The 15,974-nt window shown below is 44.3% G+C and overlaps 1 protein-coding gene across 16 annotated transcripts in view; it reads left to right on the forward strand.

Moving 5' to 3' along the window:
* TSNARE1 (t-SNARE domain containing 1) overlaps positions 1 to 15,974 on the forward strand; it is a 553,318-nt gene that overhangs the window by 17,980 nt on the left and 519,364 nt on the right. For 14 of the 16 annotated variants that reach the window (XM_075415477.1, XM_075415474.1, XM_075415475.1 and 11 more), the window contains one exon: positions 200 to 293. The gene's annotated coding sequence lies outside the window, so the exon portion shown is untranslated. Of the gene's footprint in view, positions 1 to 199; positions 294 to 2,088; positions 2,170 to 15,974 lie in introns of those variants that run through there. The other 2 variants (XM_075415483.1, XM_075415484.1) reach the window with 2 other exon arrangements.

The raw sequence follows: 15,974 nt of genomic DNA on the forward strand, positions 1-15,974 counted from the left end.
CCTAATATGTATATGTTCTTTCTTTAACAAATTCACAGGGTGTGAAAACTCCCAAAGGCAGTTGAATCTAAAGATACAACTAAAACCTCAGTCTTGGGAATGCCTGCGTTTCAGACCGGGGGAAACAGAGCAGATAAAAACCTGTATGAAGTTTTCAGTTCTGATTTTCATTTTTTTTTTTTTCCTTTTCCCTGAACAGAGACGATACTACTGAGACGGGCCTTGGGTCCGTTGGGCTATTGCTGCCTAGTGCCGAGCAAGTGGCTCCGCGACACGAGGGAATAAAACTGTGGGTGAGATATTTTTTATTATTTTCTTTCTGTGATATTCCTTCCTGCTTCAGGTTCTTTATTTTGCTTTGGTTGTTTTTCTCCATATCCCTTGAACTTGTTGGAGGTGGTGCTACGCATGTAGATCCAGCCTCTGGGTTGGGTGTGCAGCAACATTGTGGGCTCGGTGCTTGCAGACGTTCATATCTGGACGGCATCTTCCTCTCTTGTTGTGATTTCCTTGGTTTAACTGGTTGATACTGGGCAATCTTCATCCAAATTCTTCCCTGACAGCTGAGCTTGCCGGACTTGGCTGGTTCATTAAGCTCTGGAATGGTCCCCACTTGCGGTGCATTGAGTTTGAGTTGGGCTTTCTTGTCGAAGCGAGTCTTAATGGGCACTCTCTGCTAGGAACAGATGGTCAGTGAAGGTTTCATTTTTCAAGGTGTAACAGACTGTATTTGTAAAACCTATAGCGCTTTTTATCAGCTGAAATAGTTTTCTTAAACTACATCTGTTTTTCCCACCTGGAATACCATTAGCGGTAATTTGTATCATGGCTAGAATAGTTGTTTCGTGTACTCCAGCTTAATGGTAGGAAATAACTCTTTACTTGGGTATTTTTAGTCTGTGTGTCTGTTTCTCCTTCATAGAATACTTGAAGTATTCCAGAAGTATGAAAAAGAAAGGTTTTTAGGTATTTTTCTGGGTCAGTTGGTTATCTTGCACTTAAATCTTGTTCAAGAAATCATGATCTTTGAAACAAGTCCTTAAAAAGGAGATTATCTCTCTACCTCCATTTTCCCTAGCATGGGGGGAATTGGCGTTTTCCAGCCCCGTTTTGTATATAAAGCTAAACAGATGCGTAACATTCAGTAAACAGTATGCAAAAAGTGTGCCTGTTAACATCCTGAGTAATCACCAACAACGCAGTAAATGTGAGGTTAATGAGATTAACAGGAAAGAGGAACGTAAGCGTTTGAGTGCACCTCCCCATGGCCCCGTAGCCGGGGGCAGCCCCGTTTCTGTCGACGAGCCCAGCGTGGCTATAGATACAGTAGTGATTTTGCGGCTGTTCCCCATACAATGCTTAATAACTACCTACTGCTGGCTTTTTTCTTTAGATACTGTACATTATTACTAAATCCCACTCAGATTTTGAGGTTTTTTATTTAAATAAAACTTTATTTTTATTTTTTTGCCCTATTTATTTCTCATGCTGGGGCTCAGTGGTGTCTGGTTAGCCCTTGTGTTCTGAAGTCTTCTTCTGATCATCTGGTATCCTCCTAGATGTCTCCTCAAGGCCGCCAGAGGAATTGGCCCAAGTCCTTTCTGGAAGACGTGATACCATCTGAATATTGTACTGAGAGGTGCATTGAGATTTAACCTTTATTTTCTTACCCCAAGCTCCATCTTGACTGATCTCATTTGTCCTTTGCCTTTCTCCTTCCAAAGGCCCTTCATCACATGCTCCCCATTAAGTCCTGCAAGTAGAGAAAGACTCATTTCCTAGCAAAAACATGACTTTTTTTCGTACTGTAGTATCTCTCAGTCCTTCTCTGTTCTCCACATTAGTGTGTTTTCTGGACATGATGCTCTCTGTCCATCTTCCTCTAGCTTCTTCTGGCAGTTGTCAATGTTTTTCAATGTCACTAGTTCAGAATTATTTGAGTTTTCTCCACCCAAAACTGCATATGCATGGTTGACTCAAAGCTCTAGGCACCGACTCCCCTTACTGGTCAGCTGACAAACTGCAACCTATTTTTTTCTATTTCAAATGGAAATGCCTTACCGAGAAAGCTATTTCGTTTACTCAAGATAAATCTTGTACTGGTGACCCTACCTTTGCTTTTTATGGTGGTTCTGATTAAACCAAGAACCTTCTCATTAAACAACTCAGGTAGAGTATGGACATTGACTATTACCTAAATGAATTATTCGTGTCTTAGCTTTTGTTTTTATTTATTGGGTTTTGTGGTTTTTTGTTGTTGTTGTTGTGGTGGGGTTTGCTTTGTTGTGTTTTTTGTTTTTTTTTTGTTTTTTTTTTTTTTTAGTGTTTCAAGTTATTTTTCTCCTGTTTCAGTTGACTAGGGTAAAGATTTCTCTCTTATCGGCTCTTTTGCGTTTTGGTGTGAGGGTGACTATTGTCCCCTGTCACAGCTTTGCCTAGAGCTGAGATTTCCTTTCCAGACTGCATTGCTGGAAGTCAGCCCAACGTCTTGGCAATGGTTGGACAAAGTAGAATAACATTTAAGTGCTTCACTGATGCTGTGGGAGGGAGAAGATGTAGTTCCACCAAATTGCTGTCCAACAATACAGCCTTGAAAAGGTCCTCTGGGTTCATCTTGGCATGATGGTGTAATGGTTTGCTGCTCTCTGGAGAGCTAAGAACCATAGAATGGTTTGGGTTGGAAGGGACATTTAAAGGTCATCTAGTCCAGCGCCCCCTGCAATGAGCAGGGACATCGTCAACTAGAGCAGGTTGCTCAGAGCCCCGTCCAACCTGACCTTGAATGTTTCCAGGAATGGGGCATCTATCACCTCCCTGGGCAACCCGTTCCAGTGTTTCTTCCTTAGAAACTAGGAAGATGGGTTTTTGATGGGAAACATTTCTCCTTTGCCTTGCAAAGACCTGATGTGGAGCAGGCTGAGGGAGACGAATGTAGGTGTTGGGTTTGCTTGGTGGGATGATCTCTCTCCCTTTACCCCTAGTTCCTGTTCCGGTTGGTAACTGGGAGACCAGTTGAACTGAGCAGTGCTTTCTCAGTGCTGAGGCTTTTAGTCAGTCCTAAGTTGCGTTGGTGGTCAGCGTGCAGAGACCTTGCGCTGATGCTTGCAGGCACTGAGGTGCAGTTGGACCAGAGATATTGCTGATGTGCAGGACAATAAGACCTTCATAAGGGGAGGAAGGTGTTAAAAGCCACATCATGCTTGCTTGTAGCTTCATTTTGATCTCTTTGCGAACAGAAAAGTGATGGAAACAGCAACGTGTAAATGTGAATGCAGGGGAGGGGCTCGCACGTATTCCTGTGTGAGGGCAGGAGAAACTATTCAGCTTGCTGCAGCATGTTACTAATATTTGTGTATGAGCACTTGCAATTTTGCAAGAGACATTAAGACTTGACAAATCGATTTTGTTACCTCGTAAGTGGATGATTAAACCTTCTGCATTTTACTGTTATTCACTCTGGGAATCTTTCAGTTGTTATGCTTGTTTTCTTTAGAAATTGTATGAAAAGCAAAGAGGGGCTTAATTATTTATTTATTTTTGGAAAGCGCTTCTCTGCTTTATGCAAAGGCACTTTAATTGATCTTTCAGACAGTGGAGAAGAGGACAGAGAAGAAAATATTTAATGCAACGTATAATTCTTTCTGGGTTTGCCTCAAAATAAGAAGCCACTTTGCTAAGATTTATGTATCTAAACACAGTTTATGCACATGGTGCAGCTATGTTTTATCTGCCTACTGCAGCAGGCTGATGCAAAGAAATGCCTTGATCTATGGTATGAACTGGTTCAGGATAACTCCCCAACTCTTCCAGTGATAAAACACGGTGCCAGTTTCTTGCCACCTTAATTATAGCTATTGTATCTTTTTACATTTGTGATTTTTTTCATCTAATCTACTTGAAGGTTAAAAATTAAAATGGTGCAAGTCCATTTCTTGCTGTGCTATACTGGAGCAGAATCACACCCCGTTAAACGAAGAGTCCTTCCCATGCGTTTTGCAGCACTAGGATGCTTTGGAGGCAGGTGAGAGTACTGTGCCTTGTCTTTAATTCTCCTAGATACACAATACTGCATTACAGAGTTCATGCAAGCCTAGCAATTGAACACAGATTGCCTGAATTAAAAAGCACGGCTTCAGTGTCAACACCTCCCTCCTGCCTAGTTAAGGTGAAACAACTGGGGGAGGATTCGATGCTGTTCTACACTTACCTTCAAGGTTTCAGGTCTGAGCTTCTTCAGTCTGCACCTGCTGGCTGAGTCATGAATATTTATGGTCTGGAATCACCTTGCTTTGGCTCTTAGTTAAAGGTCAAATAAAATAGCCTATATTTGGTCTTCAGTGTTTATGATTTGTTGTGGCAGAGATGTGGGTGCCTGTGTTTATACACACCTGTGTGGTTTGCTCTTTCAGTAACTGAAGATTGGGATATCTGGACATGGCCTGGAAGATTCATCTGAGAGACTGTGCCTGAAAGCTCTCCCTAAAATAATCAGCCGTATCCCATCATGGTGGGCTGAAGCCTGAGCTTGGCGATGGTGTATGGCAGGGTGCCGTGGGAATGATGGGAGGGACTGAGCTTGAACACCCCATCAGAAACCTCTTTTCCTGCATATAGACAGAGTGGAGCCACAGAAATGTATGTCCTCCTGGTGAAGGTCCAGCTGGTAATAATTGAGTTTGAGCACTGCAGTGGGATATAGGTATTGCGAGCTGGAAGCCGTGTAAGTGCAAGACAAGTAGGTTGGTTTCTGTCTTGGATAACTTCAAACTTATTGGAGAGTAAAAGGAAGCAAGGAGGTGATGATTGACATCAGAGCTGCTCAGGAGGCTGGAAGCAAAGCCCAGCTCACAGCAAGGACTTTTCAGGGCAGTAGGTCATGACAAAGCCAGACGTCCCACACAGATGGATTTGGGAAGTCCTCTGGAGCCTGGGAAGACTACAGAGATGTGGATTATGGGGCTGTTGTCACCTTCTTGTGCTAGTGAGTTTGTCCACGCCATTGAGTTAAAATGTGTGGAAGAGATTCAACTTTTAAAAAGTTGATTGAATGTCTGATGTAAGCGAAACCCTTTACTGAAATAGCTTTTGATATTTTGGAGATTTTCAGCTGCATTTGGGTGACAAGTTAATCATGAGCCAGCAGTGTGCCCTGGCTGCCAAGAAGGCCAATGGGATCCTGGGGTGCATTAAGAAGAGTGTGGCCAGCAGGTCGAGGGAGGTTCTCCTCCCCCTCTACTCTGCCCTAGTGAGGCCCCATTTGGAGTACTGTGTCCAGTTCTGGGCTCCCCAGTTCAACAAAGATGAGGAGCTACTGGAGAAAGTCCAGCGGAGGGCTACGATGATGATGAGGGGACTGGAGCATCTCTCCTGTGAGGAAAGGCTGAGGGAGCTGGGCTTGTTCAGCCTGAAGAAGGCTGAGAGGGGACCTTGTAAATGCTTACAAATATCTGCAGGGTGGGTGTCAGGAGGATGGGGCCAAACTCTTTTCAGTGGTGCCCAGCGACAGGACAAGGGGCAATGGGCACAAACTGAAGCATAGGAAGTTCCATCTGAACATGAGGAAGAACTTCTTCCCTCTGAGGGTGATGGAGCACTGAAACACGCTGCCCAGAGGAGCTGTGGAGTCTCCTTCTCTGGGGAGATTTAAAACCCACCCGCACAAGGTCCTGTGCAGCCTGCTGTAGGTGACCCTGCTTCGGCAGGGGGGTTGAACTAGATGATTCCCAGAGGTCCCTTCCAACCCCTACCATTCTGTGATTCTGTGATTTGTTTGAAATATGCAGTGCCATTTGTTTGAAATATGCTGTGTGCCATGCCTTAAGAGTACATTTTCGATATATCATTGGGTCCCTCTTATTTAATGTTGAGCTTGAGAAAGAACAGCTCCTGTCTGCCCCCCCTGCCCAAAGAAAAGCATGAGAAAAAGTGAGAAGTAAGCAAAAAGAGCTTGTCATGAAACCAAAATTCACTTATAAACATCTAGTTTAGAAAGGCATCTTTGGAAGCTCATTCTGTACTTTTATTGCAAGGACGGTGTTATACTGCTGTACTATATCAGCGACCTGCGTAACAGCAACTCCTCTGTCCTGAACGACAGCCTGGAGCTGTAGGTTTTTGTGTTTAACCCAATGAATATTTTATCTTTGTGTCTCCAGGGGTAAAATGAAGGAGGTACTGCTCTGAGGGATTAATATGGAGTAAATTAGAAATTTGTAAAAGGCATTAAAAACCACAGTCACTGTAGCGGGATTGCATCCCAGCGTTGGAAACAGGAGGTGAGATGCTGCGGTGCCTGTGGGGAAGCTGTGAGCCAGAGGCCATTGCATATCCTCCTGTTGATGGGTCTGGCCGCTGTGGGTGAAGTCCTGGTCTGGTCCAGGCGTGGGGACAGCCATCTGGATTGGAGAATGAAGATGGCTCGTTATTTACTTAATGAATGCTTAGATGAGAGATGCTTAGATCAGATGAAAAAGGGGAAAAAAAAAGCCGCAACCCCTAAATCGCTCATATATCTAAGCATTAATCATAAAAATAATTGTAAAAAACCTTGGGGGTGTCTCTGCTCTGTTCTCTCACAGTTTCAGTAAGCACCGCCGGCCAAATGCTTGTGCTCACCATCAGGATGCTGTTTCTTGACCCCAGAAGCTTCATCCCAACGTCTTTGCCCGCCTCCCAGCCAGGAGGCGGGAATAACGCAGCCCACTGGGCAAGGAGATGCCCAAGGACTAGCTCACAAGCAGAGGAATGTGATGTTCTCTGAATGTCCTACTCCTACAGCATCTCCACACATGTCCAGCATGGGAGCCAGGCAGCATCTTTGATCTAGGTAGCCACTAGCTTGGGGTACTGAGACCGTTTCCCACTATCGGGGTTATTCTGGTGACCCAGCAATGCTTGGAGCGGCCCAGCCCTTGTTCTGCTGGCTGGGCTTGGTGCTGGTTTTTTGCCACCTTCTCAGAAATCGCTCTCAACCCAGCCTGCTTTTTTTAGAAACGTGCTTTCATCATTTGTAATACTAAAGGCTCTCCTGGAATGGAAGATTTTTTGGCTGTTATTTTAAACTGAATGTTTCATTGATCTGATTTACAGCATGAGCTGCTGGCTGCTTTATTAAGCAAGAGAGCGGAGAGCCAGCCGTGGTGTGGGGTGGGGAAGGAGCAATGTGGGGAGGTTGTGAGTTATCTCCCTTGTCAGAGCTAATGCATCATGGAACTGCAGCCCAAAGATGCCTTTTTGCATCATTTTAACTCAATAAAAGTCAGGGCTTCATTCTCTTTTAAGTGGATCCATGGGCTTTAGCCCCATCCAGTGTTTTGGCATTGGTGTGCTGGTGTCTGCATGGTGAGCAGGTTTGAGAGCCTGATTCATTCAAAATGAAATCCTACCAAAAATAAAAAAGTGACTTAGACTTTGGATAGATGAGAATTAGTCTTAGGTCTGTGAGACAGCTTGCTGCTCTCGCTTGGGTTGAGTTCATCTTGCTTGCAACCCCAGCTGAAGAGGCCAAGTGCCAGCCATCGGGACATAGAATCATAGAATCATTAAGGTTGGAAAAGACCTCTAAGATCATCAAGTCCAACCATTAACCCATCACCACTGTGCCTGCTAGCATGGTGGGACCTTGGTTGGTGTGGTAGGGTGGATGATGGTTTCTTCTGGGCAGCGCTGTTGCCTGTGATGTGTTAGTGCAAAGCCTCCATCGCTGATGCTTTGCTACATGGTGAGTTCAAGCCAGAGCTAGGAGCACCCCAGACCTTCAATGGCAGGTTTGAGTGTTCACCTCAGTCCTAACCAAGTGCGTAAATAAAGCTGGAAGCCTGAGGAATGGGTGATTTTTCTACTTGGTGAACCAGAAAATTAAATACAAATACAGTGTTTGGGGCACGGGTGTGAAAGTGAGAACAGATGAGCGCTATTAAGTTGTTTTCAGAAGTAGGTTAATTTTTTTTTTTTTTTAATAGTCTGGAGTCTCTCACTTCCTTTAAGGCTTTCTCCTGTCACTGTCTTTCTGCCTCTTCTACTTTAGTAGGCTGGTTGAGTTGATCACATCAGAGAACAGAGTACAGTTCGCTGATTTGGGTTTTTCTGCTCTACCCATCCATCAACAAACGTGCTCATGAGGCACTTAAGGGCTTAATATCTCAATGTCCTGAAGGGAAACCCAGGAGAATTCAGTGGTTATCTATTTTTTTTGATATCATCCAGTCAGCTAGTTAGTACGTGTCCAGGTCAAGACTACACACGTATGCTGCGTGCTGCCTCTCTGGTACTCAGGAGGATGCTTTGGAGAACAAATTGAGATGTGGATGGAGCTTGAAGCTGCAAAGGGGAAGTGTCCATGGACCTATGGAGGATGTGGAGAGACTGTGACGTAACTGTCACAGGGATAGAGAGTAGGGGACCGGGTTATTGTGACAGGAACCATTTTGTAGGGGATATGGGCAGGGATGCTCAGCTCCCTCAGGCTCTGAGAACATGTTGCTCTGCAGTACTCAGTGCTATGCAGTATAGAAATGTATGGTTTTATCGTTGCTAAGGCATGTGTTGAGCAAACAGAATGGACTTGGAGACTCTTCAGTTGAAGGGGAAAGTGACTTTTTTCAAGATCCTGTTCTGGAAGTTGTGTATTTAGGGCATTGCCCTTAACCTTCCTGATCCAAAATAGCTGAGTTGCCTGACATTCAAGATACTTAGAATCATAGAATGCTTTGGATTGGAAGGGAACTTCACAGGTCATCTAGCCCAACCCCCCTGTGGGGAACAGGGACATCTTTAACTAGACCAGGTTGCTCAGAGCCCCATCCAACCTGACCGTGAATGTTTCCAGGGATGGGGCATCTGCCACCTCTCTGGGCAACCTGTTCCAATGTTTCACCCCCCTCACTGTAAAGAATTTCTTCCATATATCCAGTCTAAATCTACCCTGCCTTAGTTTAAAGCCATTACTCCTTGTCCTGCCACAACAGGCCTTGCTAAAAAGTTTGTCCCCATCTTTTCTATAGGCTCTTTTTTAAGTACTGGAAGGCTGCAATAAGGTCTCCCTGGAGCCTGCTGATCTCCAGGCTGAACAGCCCCAACTCTCTCAGCCTCCCCTCATAGGAGAGGTGTTCCAACCCTTGGATCGTTTTTGTGGCCTCCTCTGGACCTGCTCCAACTGGTCCATGTCTTTCCTGTGCTGAGGGCTCCAGAGCTGGATGCAGGACTCCAGGTGGGGTCTCACCAGAGCAGAGGGGCAGAATCCCCTCCCTCAACCTGCTGGCCACGCTTCTTTTGGTGAAGCCCAGGATACGGTTGGCCTTCTGGGCTGCGAGAGCATATTGTCAGCTCATGTTTTGCTTTTCATCCACCAGTACCCCCAAGTCCTTCTCGGCAGGGCTGCCCTCAATGCCTTCGCCCCCTAGCCTGTTCTGATATCGGGGGTTGTCCCAGCCCAGGTGCAGGAGCTTTCACTTGGCCTTGATACATCCCAGCTCTTTCCCTGGAAGTTAAACCAAAGAAGTGGTAATGTAAAGGAATGCAAATGGGCAAAGTACCACCTCCATGAGGTCAGGGTAATGATCTTTTTTTTAGAGATCCCAAGTTTTTTTACAGATCCTGAGCTGTTTTGTGGAAAGTGTGTCGATGTGGATGGTCTAGCGTTAGAACAGAAAGTGGAGTGAGATTCAGCCTGTCCTGCTAAAATGAGCTGCTGCTTATTTTCCTCTTCTCTCCTTTGATCTCAACGTGAAACTCTCAACTGCAGTTTGGACCGTGAAGGACCCGCTGGAGTCAATGACATGGTGCTGTGTGTCAGTTGTTTGCTGATTCGTCTGGACAGGGTGCTAGACCATCTTGTCCAGACCATGCTTTTGCCAGAAAAGGTTGGACCAGATGATCCTTAAGGTCCCATCCAACCTGGTATTCTGTGATGACATGCAATGAAGACCTCCATCGTGTTCTTCCAACAAAACCACGTATCATCAGATGATAGTGTTCAGAAGGGAAGGAATGAACTCTGTATTTCTTATGTGCTGTAGCATTTGCAAAAAGAGTGAAAGCTTAACTCTAGCTAGCTCAGGGCAGCAATGCCTTGCACTTTTCTGGAGGGAGATCCTGGCTACCGAGACTTTGGCGCTACAAGGAATGAGGCAGCTGGGGGAGAGCTCCAAACTGTTCTTCCGTGTTCGTATGTGTGGCTTTGCCAAGGAGGAGGTTCCTGTCGTACTGGGTGCTACTGTTGATGGCACTAATGCAAGTCTGGTATACTTCATCATAAGATGCTCTGGGCCTCTGAAGATGAGTAAGCTCACATGTGTCTGGGGTGAGCAAGGCTATTCCATAACCAGACTTGCTCTTTGGTTGCTCTTCCCCCTGAATGCCCAAATTTGCTCCTTTTTCTGTTGAGGTGCTGTTTATAAACTTTTCTGTTACCTTCTGCTGACTTCAGTTTACCAGTGACCTTTCTTGCAGCCTGAATGCAATGTTCTTGGTACTCTGAGCAATATAAACTGTCTTAAATTATACCTCTTGCCCTCCATCCGTCTCAGTTTAGTTTTGCAGGAGAATCCTGGGTTATCACTTAGAGTTGGCTTTCAGAATTGAGGATAGTGATAAATAAATGCTGGTGGTAGAAACTGGGGAACATGGACTGCTTTAGCTAGCCCAATATGTGGACAAGATGGATTTTAATTTTTTTCCTTTACATATGCCTTGGATAGACCTCTGTGTCGTCTTCAACCTACGTTTTCTGGGTCTGTAGGCAAAGATGCTCATTTCAGCTGATTTTTCCCATCTCACAGCTGGAAATGCCAGTTAAGGTCATTGCAATAAAGGCAGCTGTAACATCGTTAGAAGCTGGACTAATAATGCAAACTCTGCCATGTGTGCTTGCCTTTGCATGCTTCCTCTGCACCTGGAATTGTTTGCATCTCCATGAGATGACTTTTGATTGGATACCTACAGGTGTGTTGCTGTATTTTGCTTAGTAATGTCTGGCACTTCCTTAATTTTTACACTACAGTTTAGTGGAAGGGCTGTTGAGATCCAGCTGTGTTGGCATTCATCAATTTTGCTCTGACTTGACTGCAAACAAGACTGTCTGTTAGATGGCAAAAGTCTTTAAAATAGAAAAGCAATTTCATGCAATGAACAACGTAGATCTAGTTTTTGGAATACAGTGACAAAAATCAGGTCATTGTTTTAACTGTAGTACACGTTTCAGTTAGTGTCCTGTGCTACTTATAGTCCCAATTTCTTGCTCGAATGGGAGAGTAATGTGGGTGGATGCATTTGTCAGAGCACGACAGGTTTAATGTTGGAAACACACTGTGGAATTTGCTAGTTGGGCACTGTATATTTGGGGAGCAAGAACATAATCTGCAGGCCTCTGATTGTGGGACATCTGCTCCTCACAGGAGTTTTTTGGCAGCAGTATACTGATACTCTGGTTCTTGTCAGGCTACATATATGTGGGGAAACCCAAGTAGCTGAAATGACTTTGGGGCTGGAGCAGTAGTGGCTAGCTACACCACCAAGACTGGATTTGCTGTTGGTGGGGCACCAACCAGGCTGTCACAAAAGGAATGTCTGAAATCTGAGCCTCAGAAGGAGGATCTCAATCTGCTCTCCATGCTTCATCTACTGAAGAGCAAGTAGAAGGTGCCTGGTTTCCTACTGATGTGCTTTTCACCTCCAGACACATCTTCTACTTGATGGCTGTGGTTGCTACCCCCACCACAAGACAAATCATAACTCTGGCTGGTGGCCCATTTGTCTACTCGTAGGTAATCCACGTGCCGGGTAGTTGCATCAAGCGTTGTGTTTTGGTCTACTTCTCCACACTGGTATTCACTTACTTTTCTTTCCTTGATTCAGCCTGTAATATTTCACCCAACTTTTGGGGTGGTAATTATGTTTCAGGATTCTTTCTCTCTCCCCCTTTTTTTTTTCTGCAAGTTATTTGAAGCTGCCTAACAGCTTCAAGTTACGGGAGCAGCTGGAAAGGCAGGACAATGGGACTAGTAAATGGGAAAGTCGGCGCAGGCCATTGATGGTTCTTCTGTCCCTGTAATTCTTTGTGGTGATGATCACCACGTTGCTGGGGAAGGCTGAGAAAGTGGCATCTGTCGCTCCATGACCATGGAAGGCTGGCCATTTTGTTTGAAAATATGGGAAAACTATAGGATGAGTGTCTGGAAGCAGTGCCATGGTAACAAGTAGTAAAGACTTCTCTCTCTGCTCCGGAAGATCTCCCGGTGGGCAATGTCAAGAAATGCATCTCCTGTGACTTCTGCATCTCTTGTGACACAGCATCTCTCTTGACTTTTGGTAGCCTATTTGTGGAAGTATTCAGGGAACATATTCTCCTCCATATTCTCCCATCTGTCTTTTTCCCAAATTCACTGGCCTTGGTGTATGCTTAAGAATAGACTTGCTTTCTGCGTTATGTTGAGAAAGCAGTTATGAATTTATTTTTTGACCTTCCTGTGTTTAGATGATAATATTTTTAGTATCTTACATGATGGCTGTTTCTGAGTCGATTTGTAGTTTTTTCCCCATTTAAATGGAGAGAGGAAAGCTTAATCAGCATCTTAATCTGAAAGATATTTCGGGGTGTTCTGTCACCTTGACTAGGTTGTGCAAGAGCCCTTTTCATGGTGCTCAATTACCCTTTTACGTTGTTTATAGAAGACTTTTTCAAGAATGGATGAACTGAGCTTGTGGCATTTACTGCAAGAATGTACAGTCCCTTGGCTGTACAGACCCTGAATAAGCATGCAAAAAGGGACCCCAAAATATCACCCTGTATCCCTTACCCACAAAATGTGTGAAATGGGGAGGAAAAAATTGTTTCTCTGTGTATACGTTTTTTTGTTTTTAATTGGCTTCCCCACAGTATTGGTGATTTGATGGTCTTTTTCTTCTATTTGTTACTTATCTTCAGCTTGCTGGCAGATAACTAGGAATGGTCTTTTCTGAACAACGCTGAAAGTGTAATACAGGCAAGAGCATCTCAAATGATCATAAGACTGTAAGATACAGAAAAAGCTTCCTATAAAACTATCTGTTTGAGATGTGGTGTAATTGGACCACATTCAGCTGCGTAACTTTTGACATGGATTGGCATCTGGTTCTCTGAAGGCTTAATGGTGGCTTTAATTATAAGTAGTCTAGGAATTGCTTAGTGAGGCACAGGGTTCATTTAGCTCAAGAATCTCTCTTTTGGATGGTGACCAGTAATAGCATGCTCAAAAGAAGAGAAAGTAATGCCCTGATATGCAAATGTGGTGATAATTTCTCCCTGGGTTTCTCCTGATGGTTAATCATTAAGGCTGGCTCAAGCATTTGTGGTACAGCTTAGTTACGACAGCTTTGGCTGGTCCTGTTAGGCCCTTCCCTCTGCCTTTGAATGCTTGAGTTCTTGGCCTTCACAACCTGTGCTGCAGTTCAATTACTCGAAAAATTTCATTTGTCTCTTGAGAATTTCCTCTCTTTTCACTTTTTGTAGCAGATTTCCTGTTTGTTTGTTTTTTTGGGTTTTTTTGTGGTGCATGGTAGAAAGCACAGAGGTTCCAGATGTCCTCTCTAAACTGTTTCTTACTGAGTTAATTTCTGCTTTTTGCTTTCTAAATTGAACTTACTCCTTCATTGTGTCTCCTTCCTTCTCCCACATCACCGTGGGGCAAGGAACAATTTTGCTGCTTCTCTCTCCGCTTTACTTTTGTCAACTCCTTCTCTGTTGGAAAGAATAAGGTCCAAATGACACTGCACCACTGATTTTACCTTATAATTTTACATTATAATGCTGTATGAATAATTATACTTTATAATAATCTCTATGTTATTGTGTCTTCTTTGCTGTGCATCTTATTGCTTACCTGGAAGTAGTAGCCTTGGGCAGAGTTACTTTGAGGAGCCAGTGGTGACATCCCATTCCTTTTCGTTAGCTTCCGTTTGTGTTAGGAGTGTGCGTGTTGTAACTCTTCCTCTTTGTCATCGCTTTGTGTTTGTTGAGCCTGGGGTAGCTAATTCTAAGACATAGCAAAGTAAATTTCCTGAATGCTTTGTGTAAAAGGAAAAATCAGCTTGCGTGTTCAAGGAGGCAGTGAATTGGCATTTGGGGTCCATGAGCTGCTGTGAGGGTCTTGACATATTGTCCCCTTCTTATACTCATCAGTTGATGCCCCCCATGATCCTGGGTGGGTTGTGTTCACTTCTGTGGTCAGGCTCGGGTAGCGATGACACGGGTCCTAAGGGACTTAAAGAAGTTACTGGAGACCCATGACTACTTCCATGGTCAGTGGAGCTCCTTTGGGGAGGCTCCAGTCTCCCTCCCTTGACTGAAGAGAAGCCAGACTGGATTCCTAGACGCAACACTTTGGTTACGTGTGTGAGCTTGACCGCAGGATGGCTTTTCCTCCTCTCCCTTTTTCCTAACACGTTCAGGGAATTTAAACTGAATTCGTGTTCGTGTTTACCCCTTTCAGATGTGCTTGGTCAGCACTCTGGCTGCTGTTCGTACCTCTGCAAGCCTGTTCCTTGTACATCCCAACCCTTTGAATCATCGGAACAGCTTTGACAAAGCGTTTGATTAGCTGTGCTAACAGTCTCTCTGCATGGACCTGGCAATATTTGTGATTCTGCTTATGTTTGCTTCCTTCTAAGCTGAAGTTGTGGCCAGAGAAAGGACTATTGGGGCTCCCGGTCAAAGCTCACCGATTGTGAGCGTGGGACCTGGAGTCCCTCTGAGCTCCTGCATCACCCATCAAGCTGTTTTGTGCTTTCATCTCTACTACTCATGACGGTTTGTCTCAGTGGAAAGCTTTCTGCCACTGGCAGCTCTAAAATCAAGCCAGCAGCGTTAGCTGCATTCGAAGTTATGACTTATAGAATCGTAGGGGGGAAAAGACCTCTAAGATCAAGTCCAACCATCCGCCCAACACCACCATGCCTACTAAACCATATCCTGAAGTGCCATATTTACACGGTTTTTAAACACCTCCAGGGATGGTGACGCAACCACCTCCCTGGGCAGCCTATTCCAATGTCTGACCAGTACGCACCAGGAGTGGGCTACCACTGTTTTAAACCCTATGGGTTTAATGCCTTTGCAGAAGGCATCTCATTGATGCAGTAATTCCCAGGCGAGATCCTGGCTAGAAGTTGCGACACCAACCATTAAGGTCATCTTTCCACACTGGGACAAACCGTGGTCATTGGAAGGATCCTCCAGTTTTCGTCAGTGCCTTTCACTCTTTGATCTGGGAGCACTTTTTTTATCCAGCCTCCTGGCATCTTTGCAAGGAAGGGAGGTATTGGGAGAGAATAACTTCTAGGACTTTGTGGCATGATGCCATTTTGTTACAGCGTAATCACGCTTGAAATATTTAATAGAACATTCTTCTTGAGTTAATGGGGAAGATTGTCATTGGATTATGTCCCATGTGATTTTTTTTTTTTTGCAAAGTTTTCTTGCTGCACATGAGATCAATAAATGATTGTATGTGCATTCTTAATAGCTGGTATCAGAAGTGAGCCGCTTCAGTTAAAATATTTCTATATTTATTTTTTTTTTCCAAATAAGACTCTTTTATTAGCTTATGTCCTTACATTTTTCCCCCTTTTAAATAATCCTAGAGTCTGTATACAAATTGTTTATCTCTGTTCACACTCTGGGTAAAACATCTATTTCCAAAAATAGCAGAACGATGTTACATTTTATTTGTTGTAGGAAGAAAAATAGCAAGTTGGAGATGAACAGCAATGAAATTTCTTTGTAAAGATAGGTATTGCTTTTTTTCCTGTCTAATTTTTTTTGTTATCAGATCTGTACCAGCTGTGACTGTGACCTGGTGATGATGTGCAGGTGCTGCAGCTAATACTGGGCTGGTGAAGGAGCGAGAGCAAGGGATGCAAGAGCATGAGTAGAGTATTTCTGCATTTCAGGAGGCTGCAGAGTTCATTTCCGCATCAGAGCAGGACTGAGAGAAATGAAG

The sequence above is a fragment of the Opisthocomus hoazin genome, chromosome 3 (assembly GCF_030867145.1).
Source record: "Opisthocomus hoazin isolate bOpiHoa1 chromosome 3, bOpiHoa1.hap1, whole genome shotgun sequence".
NCBI lineage: Eukaryota > Metazoa > Chordata > Aves > Opisthocomiformes > Opisthocomidae > Opisthocomus > Opisthocomus hoazin.